This window comes from Siphateles boraxobius, unplaced genomic scaffold, assembly GCF_051911475.1.
Source record: "Siphateles boraxobius isolate OS27281-9 unplaced genomic scaffold, OSU_SipBor_1 11, whole genome shotgun sequence".
In the NCBI taxonomy this organism is placed as follows: Eukaryota; Metazoa; Chordata; class Actinopteri; order Cypriniformes; family Leuciscidae; genus Siphateles; species Siphateles boraxobius.
The window spans coordinates 15,507,954-15,521,692 of record NW_027508711.1 but is presented as its reverse complement, the minus strand read 5'-3'; the positions used below and the strand labels follow the sequence as shown (position 1 = coordinate 15,521,692).

Below are 13,739 nucleotides of genomic sequence, written 5' to 3'. Positions count from 1 at the left end.
TTCGACTGACGTTAAACGTTTAAATGTTGTTGAATTAATGTCAGTTTATGAAGAAACATTAATTCAACGTCAAAACAACGTTGAAGACCAAATAGTTGAAGTGATGTTGTTAACTCACTACAGATTCAACATAAAAATATTTTAAAAATTTGAGTTGTATCAAATCAAGTCAAATCAACATTAATTTTACAACCATGACTTTTAAACATTTTGTTGAAATATATAAGTAGAAAAATAACGTTGTTCCAACATCGAAACAATGCTGATCAATTAACTGTTGAAAAAGTGTTGATACATGAATAATGATACAACGTACAACGTTGAAAGATCAACTCTGAATTAAACGTTTTTTGAGTCGTGATAAAAGCGCTTTCTACATCTCCCGGCGTACTTTGAGAGCAACTCCAGTCTGATTGACAGGGCTCTCAAGTTTTAAAGACAGGCAAGACTGTTGGGTAAGTTACAGACACTCATGAAAAACTGATGCTAATTACCTGGAAAACATTCTCTAACAGCAGTCAAGTTGGCATTGTTTGTCAAACAAGTTGTGAATTTTTTGTAACATTAAAGCAGGAGATCAGATCATGACTTTTCTTGAATCTTACCCAGATACAATAGTGCTATTTTCTGATTGGCTATTTTGTAACCGCTTTCTTTTTTTGGCTGATAAGTGTCAGGCTCCACTAAGAACTCTAGGGGAGACACGCTTGATTCCACGCTTGGTTCATGAGAGCGGCGGAGCCCGAGAAATTTTGGGCGCTGCTGCATATTAAATATATTATAAATAGTTTTCAGCGTGAGAAATACAATGTGTGGCGGGAGTGCGTGACAAAAGACCGAAATGAGTGACTGTCACCCTCAATGTGTGATATTTGAGAGATCATTTTGGAATATCGTTCAATACAAGGGCTTGATTGGAGGACGGCGGTTGTCCATCACACAAAGGCGGTGACTAGAACTGGATTCTATTGGCTCTGACGGTTCCAGACAATTAACACCCGCTTGCGCATGCGCGAAGTGGGTCTGTGTCGTCATCGTCATGCTAGCAGCTTCTGACCTGGACCGGTTCGGACTGAATTTGGGGGTAACAGCTCAGACGGTAAGCAACGTTTTTGAAGTCACATTTTATAACTAGAAAATTCCTAAATAAATTTTGAGTGTGCCTGACTCAGGCCCATACTTATTGTGTTAATTAATATTGTGTGTATGGACATTCTAGTTTAACCGCGAACCGCTGTTGTGTGCTAGCTAACCGCCAACCGCAGTTCTATCTCTCTCTGTGTGTGTGTGTGTGTGTGTGTGTGTGTGTGTGTGTGTGTGTGTGTGTGTGTGTGTGTGTGTGTGTGTGTGTGTGTGTGTGTGTGTGTGTGTGTGTGTGTGTGTGTGTGTGTGTGTGTGTGTGTGTGTGTGTGTGTGTGTGTGTGTTTGTGTGTGTGTGTACTACGGGCAGACTATTTTAACCGCGAACCGCCATTGTGTGCTAGCTTAACCATGCACCAACCGCCGCCAGTGTGTGTGTGTGTGTGTGTGTGTGTGTGTGCGCTAGGGTGTAGGGATGTCTTTGTTGGTCGAACGTGGCACATTGATACACTTTCCATCCACAAACTTTAAAAATAAGGTTGAGATTTCACATTCTTCTTCTTTCTCTTTTCCAGAGATTTGGAGGAACATGACCTGAAAGTCTCCTTCAAAGGTGAGTTGTCCCCATACCTAATCCAACCATCTATTTGAATCTGAAAGTAACATTAACTGTAACCCTTAAAACTAAAAAAAAATCATTTACATTTTTGTAAAATTTAAATACAGTTTGATGTGGAAGATATTATTTAAAAAAATGTAATTAAAAATTAAAAAATGTACCTCATTTGATTGAATGTTTTTGACTTATTTTCAAATTGAATGATTTTCTTTATAAAACATTTAGGCTTAAAATATTTAGTTTTTATTTTCACTTCTAGATGTATCACAAAAAATTATGAATTTGAATATATATATATATATAAACGAAGACAACAAAAGGGTTAAATTAATTTTGTAAAGTATAGGGGTGTCCCCGACTAAGGATTTTCATAGTCGAATCAGAATCGTCAAGTCTTCCCTATAGTCGACTAATAGTCGAATCGTGTGTGTGGGGTTAGGGAGGGGGCCGGGCTTTAACATTTTAAAGCCTGGATGTACAAAACATCACACAAAGATATAGAAAAAAATGTAGAAAAACATTTCGGATCAATACAACTAAGAAATAACATAAATAACTGCAGAAAGGCCACACTGCAGACAGGATTTGCATTTCACATGCAAATCAAACTAAATCGGCTAAATTGCCTACAGGGCGCAATATCTATGCACCGAAAAATAATCAACAATTAATTTACAGGATTAAATTAGAACAGAATATACCTTTCTAAAAAATAAAAAAATAAACGAAACAAGTCTGAATCAAGTCACAAGATGCAGAACAAATGTCTGCAAAGTGCCTAAATTGCAGGGGAACATATATTCAAAACACAAGCCACAGATAGTTAAATTAGATTACCCTGAGTGGTCAATAAATAAAATAAAAAATAAAAATATTATTAAAATATCGAAAGTATAGCCACAATGGTCAACTTTGTATTTTTAACTGCATAAACAACAATAAACGCTGAACTCGAGTGACAGTTTATCTAAACATGTTTACAGCATCCAGAAATCAAATTAGAACCGGCTGAAATGTTTTGAAATCACTTGTACCCTACCTGATCGAGAGAGAAAAAAATGTAGTCTTTCACTCTGTCTGTGTCTCTGTGTCCATTTGAGTCTTTTCAAATTGTGTGCGCGGATAAAATATATTCTAAAACGCTTAACATGAAAAACGTTTAACGGCTTAATGTCCTAAGACAGTTATATTAAAAGATCAAACTCTATACACACCTTATTAATAAAGCATACTGTATAGCCTACAGAAAAGCAGATGAGCCCAGTAGCCTATATGAACGCAACGCGTTTTAATTAAAAGCTAATTTTTCTCCCATTGAAAACCGTTATTATAAAGAAAACCAACTTGTTAACGTTGGCCTGCAGAAGTGCGATCATGGTTCCCTTTCGAGGGAACTCCAACTGCGTCGAATGACACTTTGGGGGAACGCCCCTCAGCGTAGCGCCTCTGAAGTATGAATGAAACTGAGCCGATCTCTGATTGGTGCAACGTCATGACGTAATGGGTGACGGCAGATAGGCGGAAGCTATAAAAGCAGCCGGCACACATAAGATGTCAGCTTTCTGTTCTTCTGAACAGAATCTGTGACTGTTTGTCTTATTTATTGTTGTCTGTTACTGAATGAGTGAAATGGCGAGTGTGAGCTTCAGGAAGTGTGTGCATCCTTGCCCTCGCTACATCACGGGCGGGGACACACACCAACTGTGCACACATTGTTTGGGAATGCTCTCGAGGGGGCTGCTTGCGAGGATTGTGAAAAGTTGACAATCCGTGTGCTGCGTTCCCGGCTGGCTATCTTTGATGAAGATGGTCAGCCTCGCGAGCCCCGTGGTGCGGGACCCACGTCCGCTGAGGCGGCGCGGCGACGCTCTTCATGGGGCTCGCAAAGAGATCTGTCCGGGGATCTCGAGGCTGCTGAGGCACCTTCTCGGGATTCATCGGGCAGTTCTGATGTCCTCGAGCCTCGCGCAGAAGCCCGCCCCGCGGCTTCTTCTGCTCGAGTCGAGGATCCGATGTTTGAGCTGTCTGCCTCTGAGGAGGTTGACGTGCTCAGTATCGAGGGCGGGGATTTCGGGGACGACTCGCCGCCCCGTGTCCCCGCGTATGAGGAGCTGATTGAGGTTGTTTCCCGTGCGGTGGCTCATTTAAATATCAGCTGGCCACAAGAGAGGCAGGAAGCGCAGACTAAAAGTAAACTGGATGAGCGCTTCCTGCAGCACAGGGAACAACCTCATCACCGGCGCTTGCCGTTCTTTCTTGATCTGCACAACGAGTTGTGTAGATCGTGGAAAAAACCACACTCTTCTCGTGTCTCCAATCCCCCTATTATAAATTATAGTAACATCATGGGGGCACGAGAGAACGGTTATGGGATGATGCCGCGCGTTGAACAGCCTTTGGCGAATTATTTATCGCCTGAGTCGGCATCATCCCTTAAAGCCCCGATGCTGCCCACTAAGCAGTGTAGAGACACATCAGCGCTAGTGGGCAGGGCTTATATGGCTGCGGGTCGGGCTGGTGCGAGTCTTCACACCATGGCTATGCTCCAGGCGTACCAGGCCGACCTTCTTAAGGACATTGATGAGGGCGAGGGTCCAACTCCGGAAGATATTGCGGAGTTGAGGAAGGTCGCTGATTTGTCTCTCCGAGTCACCAAGGAGACGGCCCGCGCTGTCGGTCGCTCCATAGCAGCTATGGTGGTCTCGGAGAGGCATTTATGGTTAAATCTTACGGGCATCAGGGAGAAAGACAGGGCTTTCCTCCTTGATGCCCCGATTTCGCCTTCTGGCCTGTTCGGCGACGCCGTTAATACCGTCGTCGACAGGTTTCAGGAGGCGAAAAGACAATCAGCGGCCTTCAAACAATATCTCCCTCGCCGCTCAGTGTCCAAGAAGTCTGCCCCCAGTGGGCAGCCGCAGCCACAGCCATCAGCCAGCTCCTCCGCCTATAGACAGGCTCAAAAACAGAGCGTCGCGTCTAGAGCCCCCCCTCAAGGAGCTTGGGGGCATAGACAGCGCTCTCAGGCGAAGCCTCAGCCTAAGCAGGGCGACCTGAGGGCCGTCCTGCAGGCTAAAAAGGCTTCGTCAAAGAGATCCTAGCTACTCTAGGATCTCTGCGGGCGGCCCCACCCGTGGTGGAATGACCGAGGTCGTCTCCTTCACGGAGCCCGCAGGAAATCGATGTTGCTCTCCCGCCGTTAAACACGCTTCAGGACACATCGGTATCCAGCGAACGCAGGCTGCACTGTCCGCCCCACAGGCTTGCGGTCAGGCAGCATTTGCGTCCGCCCATCGAGAATCGTTTTTGGTTCAGCCCTGCCGGGAATCCGCTTCAGGGGGCCGAGAACGAATCCCGATTAATACCCGAAGCCAGGCTCGAGAGCATGGAAAAATCTGGCGAATATTTCTCCTTGGGCCCTGCGCACCATTCAAAATGGGTACAGGCTGCAGTTCAGTTCCCGCCCACCCAGATTCAACGGGGTGGTCTGGACTGTAGTCGACCCAGTGCAGGGTCGGGTATTGGAACAGGAAGTAAACTCCCTGCTGGCAAAGGAGGCTATAGATCGTATTCCTCCACCGGACAGGGAGTCCGGGTTTTACAGCCGCTACTTCATAGTTCCCAAGAATGATGGGGGGTTGCGTCCAATAATAGATCTCAGGCACCCGAACCGTTCTCTGAGGAGATTCAGGTTCAAGATGCTCACTATTTCCATTATCGTGAGTCAAATTCAGTCCGAGGATTGGTTTGTCACGATAGATCTAAAGAACGCATACTTCCACAAATCCATCCTTCCATCTCACAGGAAGTTCCTGAGGTTCGCTTTCGGGGGCGAAGCGTACCAATATCGGGTTCTTCCGTTCGGCCTAGCTCTCTCCCCTCGCACATTTACCAAATGTATGGATGCAGCTCTGGCACCGCTGAGGCTTCAGGGCATCAGGGTGCTCAATTATATCGACGACTGGCTGATTTTAGCACAGTCACAGGAGCTGGCGGTTCGGCATCGAGATGTCGTCCTCGCTCACATCCAGAGCCTGGGGTTGAGACTCAACACGAAAAAGAGCGTGTTGACACCAGCCCAGAGAACTACGTTCCTGGGACTGGTGTGGGACTCGGTCACGATGCGGGCACAATTGTCTCCCGAGCGGATCGAGTCCATCCTGACCACAGTGTCCAGGATAAGGCTAGGCCAAGCCATCACTGTGAAGCACTTCCTGAGATTGTTGGGGCTCATGGCAGCAGCGTCCAGTGTCATTCCATTCGGCCTGCTGCACATGAGGGCTCTTCAGTGGTGGTTAAAAACCAAGGGGTTCTCCCCGAGGGGAAACCCGTTCCGCATGATCAGGGTTACGCGTAGATGCCTTCGTTCCCTATCTATGTGGAAGAAAGCTTGGTTTCTGTCCCAAGGGCCAGTGTTGGGAGCGTCATGTCGCCGGAGAACCGCTTCGACAGACGCCTCCCTCACGGGCTGGGGCGCGGTCATGGACGGCCGCTTTGCGACAGGCCTATGGCAGGACCATCATGCCTCCTGGCACATAAACTGCCTGGAGATGTTGGCGGTGTTCCGAGCTCTGAGGAGCTTCCTGCCGGACCTCAAAGGTCATCATGTCCTTGTGAGGTCAGACAATATGTCGGTAGTGGCCTATATAAACCATCAGGGGGGTCTGAGGTCTCGCCCTCTATGCAGACTGGCGCATCAGATCCTCCTGTGGTCCCAGGGGAAGTTGTTGTCTCTAAAAGCAACATTCATCCCGGGGAGTCAAAATCAGGGAGCAGACATCCTGTCGAGACAGGGGCTGAGGCCCGGGGAGTGGAGACTCCACCCCGAGGGGCTGGAGTCAATATCTCAGAGGTTCGGCCCAGTGGAAGTGGACTTGTTCGCGTCTCGAGAGACGACCCACTGTCCACTGTGGTTTTCCCTCACCCATCCAGCCCCGCTGCCATGGTGCAGACGTGGCCGAGGTTACGTCTGTACGCATTTCCCCCGATCGCTCTGCTCCCGGGAGTTCTAGAGAGAGTCCGTCGCGACGGGATCAGTCTACTGTTGGTAGCCCCGTTGTGGCCGGCCCGAGTATGGTTCTCCGACATAATTTTGCTCCTGGACGGCCCTCCATGGGAGATTCCCATCAGGAGGGACCTGCTGACACAGGCAGAGGGCTCAATATTTCACCCTCGGCCCGAGTTATGGAAACTGTGGGTCTGGCCCCTGAGGGGGCACAGTACCTAGAGGCCGGCCTATCAGCTGGAGTAGTGGAGACCATACTCCGCTCTAGAGCTCCATCCACGAGGAAATTGTACAGCCTAAAGTGGAACGTCTTCACCGTTTGGTGTAGGGAGCGTGAGGTGGACCCAGTTAACTGCCCAGTGGCTTCAGTGCTGGAGTTCCTCCAAGATCGCTTTTCCACTGGTCTTACCCCGTCCACACTCAAGGTGTACGTGGCTGCCATTGCGGCTTTCCACGCTCCTCTGAGTGATGGGCCTCTGGGGAGACACCAATTGGTCGTACGTTTCCTCCGTGGGGCTTGGAGGATGAGACCTGCGGCTCGTACCAGGGTTCCCACTTGGGACCTGGCAGTGGTTCTCGAAGGACTGGCCGAGGCCGCCTTCGAGCCGTTGGAGTCGGCTGAGGCCAAGAACCTTTCGTTGAAGGTGGTCTTTTTGTTGGCCATTACTTCTCTGAGGAGGGTAGGAGATCTCCAGGCGCTCTCCATATCTAACGAGTGCCTGGAGTTTGCTCCAGGCAACATTAAGGCCATTCTTCACCCTAGGCCCGGCTATTTGCCTAAGGTGCCGTCCAGTGCGGCACGGCCTACGGTTCTGCAGGCTTTTCATCCTCCACCTCACGTGACGGCGAATGAAGAGAGACTTCACATGCTCTGCCCTGTCAGAGCACTGAGTATTTACATTCAGAGGTCCTCTTCATGGCGGAAGTCGGACCAGTTGCTGGTGTGTTTCGGGTCGCCCAGAAAGGGGCTTCCCGCCTCAAAGCAGACCATCAGCAACTGGATTGTCCAAACGATTTCCACGGCCTATCAGGTGCGCGTTAGGCTTTCACCTTTGGCCGTGAGGGCTCATTCTACCAGAGGCATGGCGTCCTCTAGAGCCCTTCTCGCGGGGGCCCCCATCCAGGAGGTCTGCGATGCAGCAGGATGGGCTGCCCCTCATACCTTTATTAGGTTTTATAGTTTGGACATTCCGTCTACACCCGGCTCTCTTGTGCTCGCGTCCTAAGTGTGCCTGTGAGCAGCTTCACACTAGGGCAGGCAGGGCGCGTTGTGGCGTAGTGGGTACTCGTTCCCCCAAAGTGTCATTCGACGCAGTTGGAGTTCCCTCGAAAGGGAACGTCCTCGGGTTACGACTGTAACCCTTGTTCCCTGAGAAGGGAACGAGAACTGCGTCCCTTGGCCACGCCTTCCCCTGCCTGGGAGCGCTTGCTTCATCACAGAAGCTGACATCTTATGTGTGCCGGCTGCTTTTATAGCTTCCGCCTATCTGCCGTCACCCATTACGTCATGACGTTGCACCAATCAGAGATCGGCTCAGTTTCATTCATACTTCAGAGGCGCTACGCTGAGGGGCGTTCCCCCAAAGTGTCATTCGACGCAGTTCTCGTTCCCTTCTCAGGGAACAAGGGTTACAGTCGTAACCCGAGGACGTTTTCCTGATGCTAAATTCAGTCTGGGAAAATATCCTTTCTGATGGTGTGCATCCACTCTTTAGATTTTCTTATCCCAGACATTTTTAAAGATTTAAATCCCTGCCGCCAAAACGCTCCTCTATCGGTCACGTATCGAAAGTGAAACTTAAATCTGTCACGGGGTGTTTGGATTTATTCATGCACGTTAAACATATTTATTTAAAGCTTCTTCCTTTGCACATTTGTATTTACAGCATTATCATAATAGGCTCCTATATTAACGTATTGACAGATAACCAGTAGTTATATGTGAAATCAGACATTCAGCACCCTTATGCGAAGATTCGACTGTGAGATTGGTAGTCGAATCAGGCTCCTCCTATCGATGCATCGAATCTTCGACTGTTCGGGGTCACCCCTAGTAAAGTACTTGCAAAGTTTTATGACAATTGGCTTGTTCAGCTTGATGATCACTACAAACTCCTGGTCCTCATCATGTGCCTGCTTTGTGGAGGTCTGGACTCTACAGACCACTTTTTCTGGTTATATTTTTAACTTCTTGTTGCTCCTTTTCAGAGTAAACATCTGAAGAGGTTGGGACGCATTGATGCTGCAGACCATGTAAAGAAGTCAATGTAAGTAACTTTGTTCATTTTTTGCATTAGTTAATAGTGATTGTTCCCTGTCATATACTGTCATGCACTCCCCCCACACACCCACTTACTCCCTCTCTGCTACATTTTCATAATGAACTTGACTGCAATATAATATTCTAATATAAATCTGTTTTACCATTGCAGAACTATGACAAATAAAATGATGGCCATAATGAGCCTCAGAGGAAGAAGTGGGAAGGTTGCCTTCATGAAGACCCATCTCTACAAGATAATCTGTGGTGAGTTTGGTTTAACGTAGTTGTGTAACAATGTTTTAAATAATTGAATATAGTAAGCAGATAAAAAATCATTTTAGCTGGAGGACTCTACAGAGCATGCTCTAATATTATATATAATACTCCATTCTGGGCTCTAGACTAACTTCTCTACTGGCAGCACTGGTTACTACCAACTGCCTTTTGTTGCTCGCCCAAGCACATGATTATCAATGACCTTGCACGTTGATAAATACTAATTTATATACTTGAAACATTGGCAATGCCACAAAAGTTGATATTTGCAAAATATTTTAATTTGAGAAGTTAGCATTTGTTAATACTGATCTGTTTTTCCCCCCCTCATCAGACGCTGTCTTGAGCTCATTTGATACAACTACAACAAAAGTAGACGAATACATGGCCAGATACTTGAAATATGCACCAGAGAGGATGGGTGGCGGTGGCAGAAAGAAGTTACAAGAAGGGAAGATTTAACCAGCCGTGTTCAATGTTGCCCAATGTTTGAACCGTTTTTCTAAAGGTTAAAATTCGACACGTGTAAAATTATGTTGTGTGAAATGTTGGCACACTTGAAGCCATGTAATAAAGCATGTTTCTTACGTCAGTGAAATGTCTTTATTAATCTTCTTCCTGGTCTTGCTTTGACCAATTGGCTTCTTCCTAGCTGACTGTGCGTGTCTGCAAACTTAGTGTTTATGTATCCATTTCAAGGTGTTTGGTGTTACTGTTGAACACATCAATACTTTAGTGAAAACAGTTTAACAAAATAAACTATGTTGAAAAGCAGGACTTTATAGTGACTTTGAAATTTCAACGTTGATTGGATTTGCAAAATCTAAACTAAAATCAATATTGATTCAATATTGGCAAATTCACCTATGTTGAGAAACTTGACGTTGGAATGACGTTGCTTTTTCAACGTTGATTAGATTTGCAAAATCTAAACAAAATTCAATGGTTATCCAACACTGGCACCTGACGTTGATTCAACAGTGACTCGACGTTAAAATGCCAGCTGGACAGCTGAGTGCAATGATGAGACAAAGGATCGTGGGAAATGTAGTTCATAAGTGAAGGACACCGTGGGAAAGGAGGACATCTAGTGGACATCAGGGGAACACAAACCCAACACTGTGACACTAGGGTGACCACCACCTGTCCCGCATTTTGCATTTTGATGGTGTTTGCCAGAGCGGGAAAACAAACACTGAGAGAAAAAAAACACAGATACAGACAAAAAAAACATGCAATTGAAAATTGGAGCTCCCGAGAAGAAAAAGCGTCTTTGTTCGTATAATAAGGAATGGGAGAAAAAATATACATGGTTAAAACCAGTTACTGCTGCGTGGACAGAGACAAGGAACCGCACAACTGTGGACCTCATAAAAAGTTCTACAGATACATAATGAATGAGAAGGCCCTACTCGAAGCTGCCAGATCAGACGAAAAAATATAAATTCAAGATGCACGTAATCCGGCAAGAACGCATTTAATCTTTCTAGTCTTTACTAATGGAATTTATGTGCTTATTTGGAAATGTGCTTTTTAGCTATTGGATTATTATTTTCACTTAATTATTTAGATTGAATAGACCTGTGCTGTTAAAATGAGTTTTATATTATTAGTGACATTCACAGCGCAGGTCAGCGCCATCATTAACATTTTTATAAAGCCTATTAGCAATTTAAAGCATGTTAACATCACTGCAAAAAGACATCTAATATTAAATCAATATTTATTCACCTAGTATAATAATAGTAGGCTAAGTTCTCTCCCTCATGTCCCGCAATGTCCCGCAAAATCAGGTTTGCTGACCTGCAACAGAGCAATAGCCAGGTGGTCACCCTAGATCTTTACACAGAAGTATCATGCCCATTCAAACAGCACCTGTCGTGCGCCCTCATATTTTTGAGACAACTGCATGTTTAATGTATCTTCCAAAAAACAATGTTGACAGCAATAGAAACAAACTTTTTTCATTAAGGGGTGCCACCCCCTATTGATTTCAGGGACTTTTTTTCAAACCTTATTAAATAAATGCATCATCATGTAGTCAAGTTCTTAATTTTAATCGATACATTTAGTCAAAATAATAAATCACTAGGGCTGTTACCAGTAAAATAAAATCAGTATTAATAAAAGCCATCTTTGCAATGGTGGACATACAGTAGCTGAGTCTGATATTTAAGCAGACTTTTCCGCTTACTCTGAGTAAACCTACCCAGGTAAATTGCAGAACCTACTTTCTGGAAAATGAAAAAATACCTATTTATTAGTTTGCACTCCTAACATAAATTAAGAAATTAATTTCACTGCAAACAGTGGTCAAAAATCGAAGCTGGAATATTTCTAATGATAGACAGTCAGATCCAGATTAGTCCAGATCAAGTATGAGTGTGATGTTTTAATGTGCAATGAATGTTAAACAACAATAATCTGGGGGCACTGGCGATTTTTGCGTTAGGAGGTTAATATGTTATATGACCTTTCAAAGTTTCTCTAAAGGACACTGTGCTTCACAAACCTTTCTTTTAGTTTCCCTGCAGCTCCCCTTAAATCTGATTACTAAAGATAGGAATACCCAGGGTCCATGCCTACAGCATTAGCTCCAGAATCCTCCACAAGCCAACTACATTTACAAGACTTAGTGACCTAGATTTGTCATGTCGGATTCATCAAGTCACTTGCTGCCCTGTCAAAAAATTATACTCATAATCACAACATGACAACTCATTTAAGAGCAAGTTCGGCAGATTCAGTCTCGGATTGAACGAGGCATGGACATGTCATATACGTGGACTCAGAACATTGCTAAGTGAGAGGTATGTTATTTGTGATCTGCGGCGTACTCAATTTACTGTCATGGTAGTAGCACTTCACCCAAAATATCTAGAAAGCTCTGTACTCGGTTACATCGGCTTTTATTGGCTAATTTTTTTGAAGACCGAGTGGTACTCTCTTTCTTTTGCTCTCTTCCAGTTCATTTCTTCTAGTACCTTGCCACAGCATCTTATTGGTCCTTTGGGGCCTGGGGCGTATTTCCACGGCAACACAGGCCAAAATAGCAGATGACAAATTGCTCCAAGGCCCTGTTTATTCACTCTCTTGCTTTTACAGTAATTCCAGTCAATTATTTTGAAGTCTGACACTTAAAGCGTAATCAGTGGTGGTGGATCATTATCTGGCGGGAGTGATAGCCAGCAGCCTCTTTCCCTGGTTTGCCCAATTTGGCTGGGAGATTGCAATTAAGGGTGCACAACTCTTCTCTGTCTCAAACTTTCTTCACACTATTATTGCTCTTAAAATGTTGAAATGTCCCTTACAACTACTCGGCATGAGAGATTGTGTGTGAAAGCAGATAAGGCAACCTGGAACGTATAAACAATTCATCTCGATGACAGGGACAGTTGAGGCATCTGATATCTGGCAGAGTTTGATGTTCTTTCAGTGTGATTTATGAAGTAACGCTGATGTTCAGAACAGTCACAGGTGAGAGGGGGAAAATGCAGACCAGGCAATTTGGTCTTTCCACAATGTCACTGAGCCCATTAGAGCTTGCATTCAGATATAGATGTTAAACCTTGGATTATTTGTGGAACGATAACCTCAGGTGTCTCGCTGCCAAGACAAGAGTCCCTCATGGAGCAATTACAACAGCTGTGCAGTGTCCTTGTGATGAGGAAACTCAGGAGAGGACAACAAGGAGAGGGAGGAGTGTATAGCTGAATGAAGAACCAATGAATATTCACTGTTGATGTATCCAGGTTGTATTCCCCACTGTTCAGTAAACATACACAGGTAACACTTTAGAATACTGTTTCTTACTTACTGCATAACTAATAATGCATTACTTAAGAACTAATAGGTAATTCTTCATTAACACTTACGTCACTACTGTTAAATACTAAGGAAGATGTGTTAACTAATCTTTTATACAGCAAGTATTAGGACATGATTGGATAGATGTGAAGTTAATTAGTGACGTAGTAATTGAGTCTTTCTGGCAGAACTTACGCTCAAGCTTTAATTTCTTCAGGAGGTATGACAGAATTAATAAGTTATTGATTAACTAACTCTTACTTAACACAATCAGAAAATGATATTACATGCTGATTAGTTAACAAATCTTCCTTAGTAGTTAACAGTATTGAAAAAGTAGTTAAGAGTAGTGAAGAAGTAGTTAATGAAGAATTACCTATTCGTTCTTCAGTAATTCCTTTATAGTTATGCAGTAAGTAAGAAACAGTATTTTAAAGTGTTACCCATACACATTTTTCATCAAATAACTCATAGGTGTTTTGTAATTAGACTTTTGAATTCTCCCAATGAGTGAACAACTTTTGTACTTCCAGGAATCAAATAAGAAAACCGATCTGAAAATTGTCTATTCTTGCATCATTTTAATAATTAAGCCTTGCACAGAGATTCTCAAAAAATCTCAAATTGCAGGAACCTTTCAAGCTCAGAATTCCCATAAACCAGCTTAAAGCACTCTAAACAGAAGAGAGTCA

The 13,739-nt window shown here is 44.5% G+C and overlaps 1 long non-coding RNA gene across 3 annotated transcripts; it reads left to right on the top strand.

Moving 5' to 3' along the window:
* Positions 1 to 974: 974 nt before the first annotated feature.
* LOC143757519 (uncharacterized) lies at positions 975 to 9,786 on the top strand. Of its 3 annotated transcripts, XR_013210605.1 has the most exons (5): positions 975 to 1,099; positions 1,656 to 1,693; positions 8,910 to 8,968; positions 9,134 to 9,228; positions 9,575 to 9,786. It is a non-coding gene; the product is annotated as an uncharacterized LOC143757519 (long non-coding RNA). The 3 variants fall into 3 exon arrangements; XR_013210599.1 differs by lacking the exon at positions 975 to 1,099 and having other exon boundaries at positions 1,560 to 1,693; XR_013210593.1 differs by lacking the exons at positions 975 to 1,099; positions 1,656 to 1,693 and having other exon boundaries at positions 8,899 to 8,968.
* The last annotated feature ends 3,953 nt before the right edge of the window (positions 9,787 to 13,739 follow it).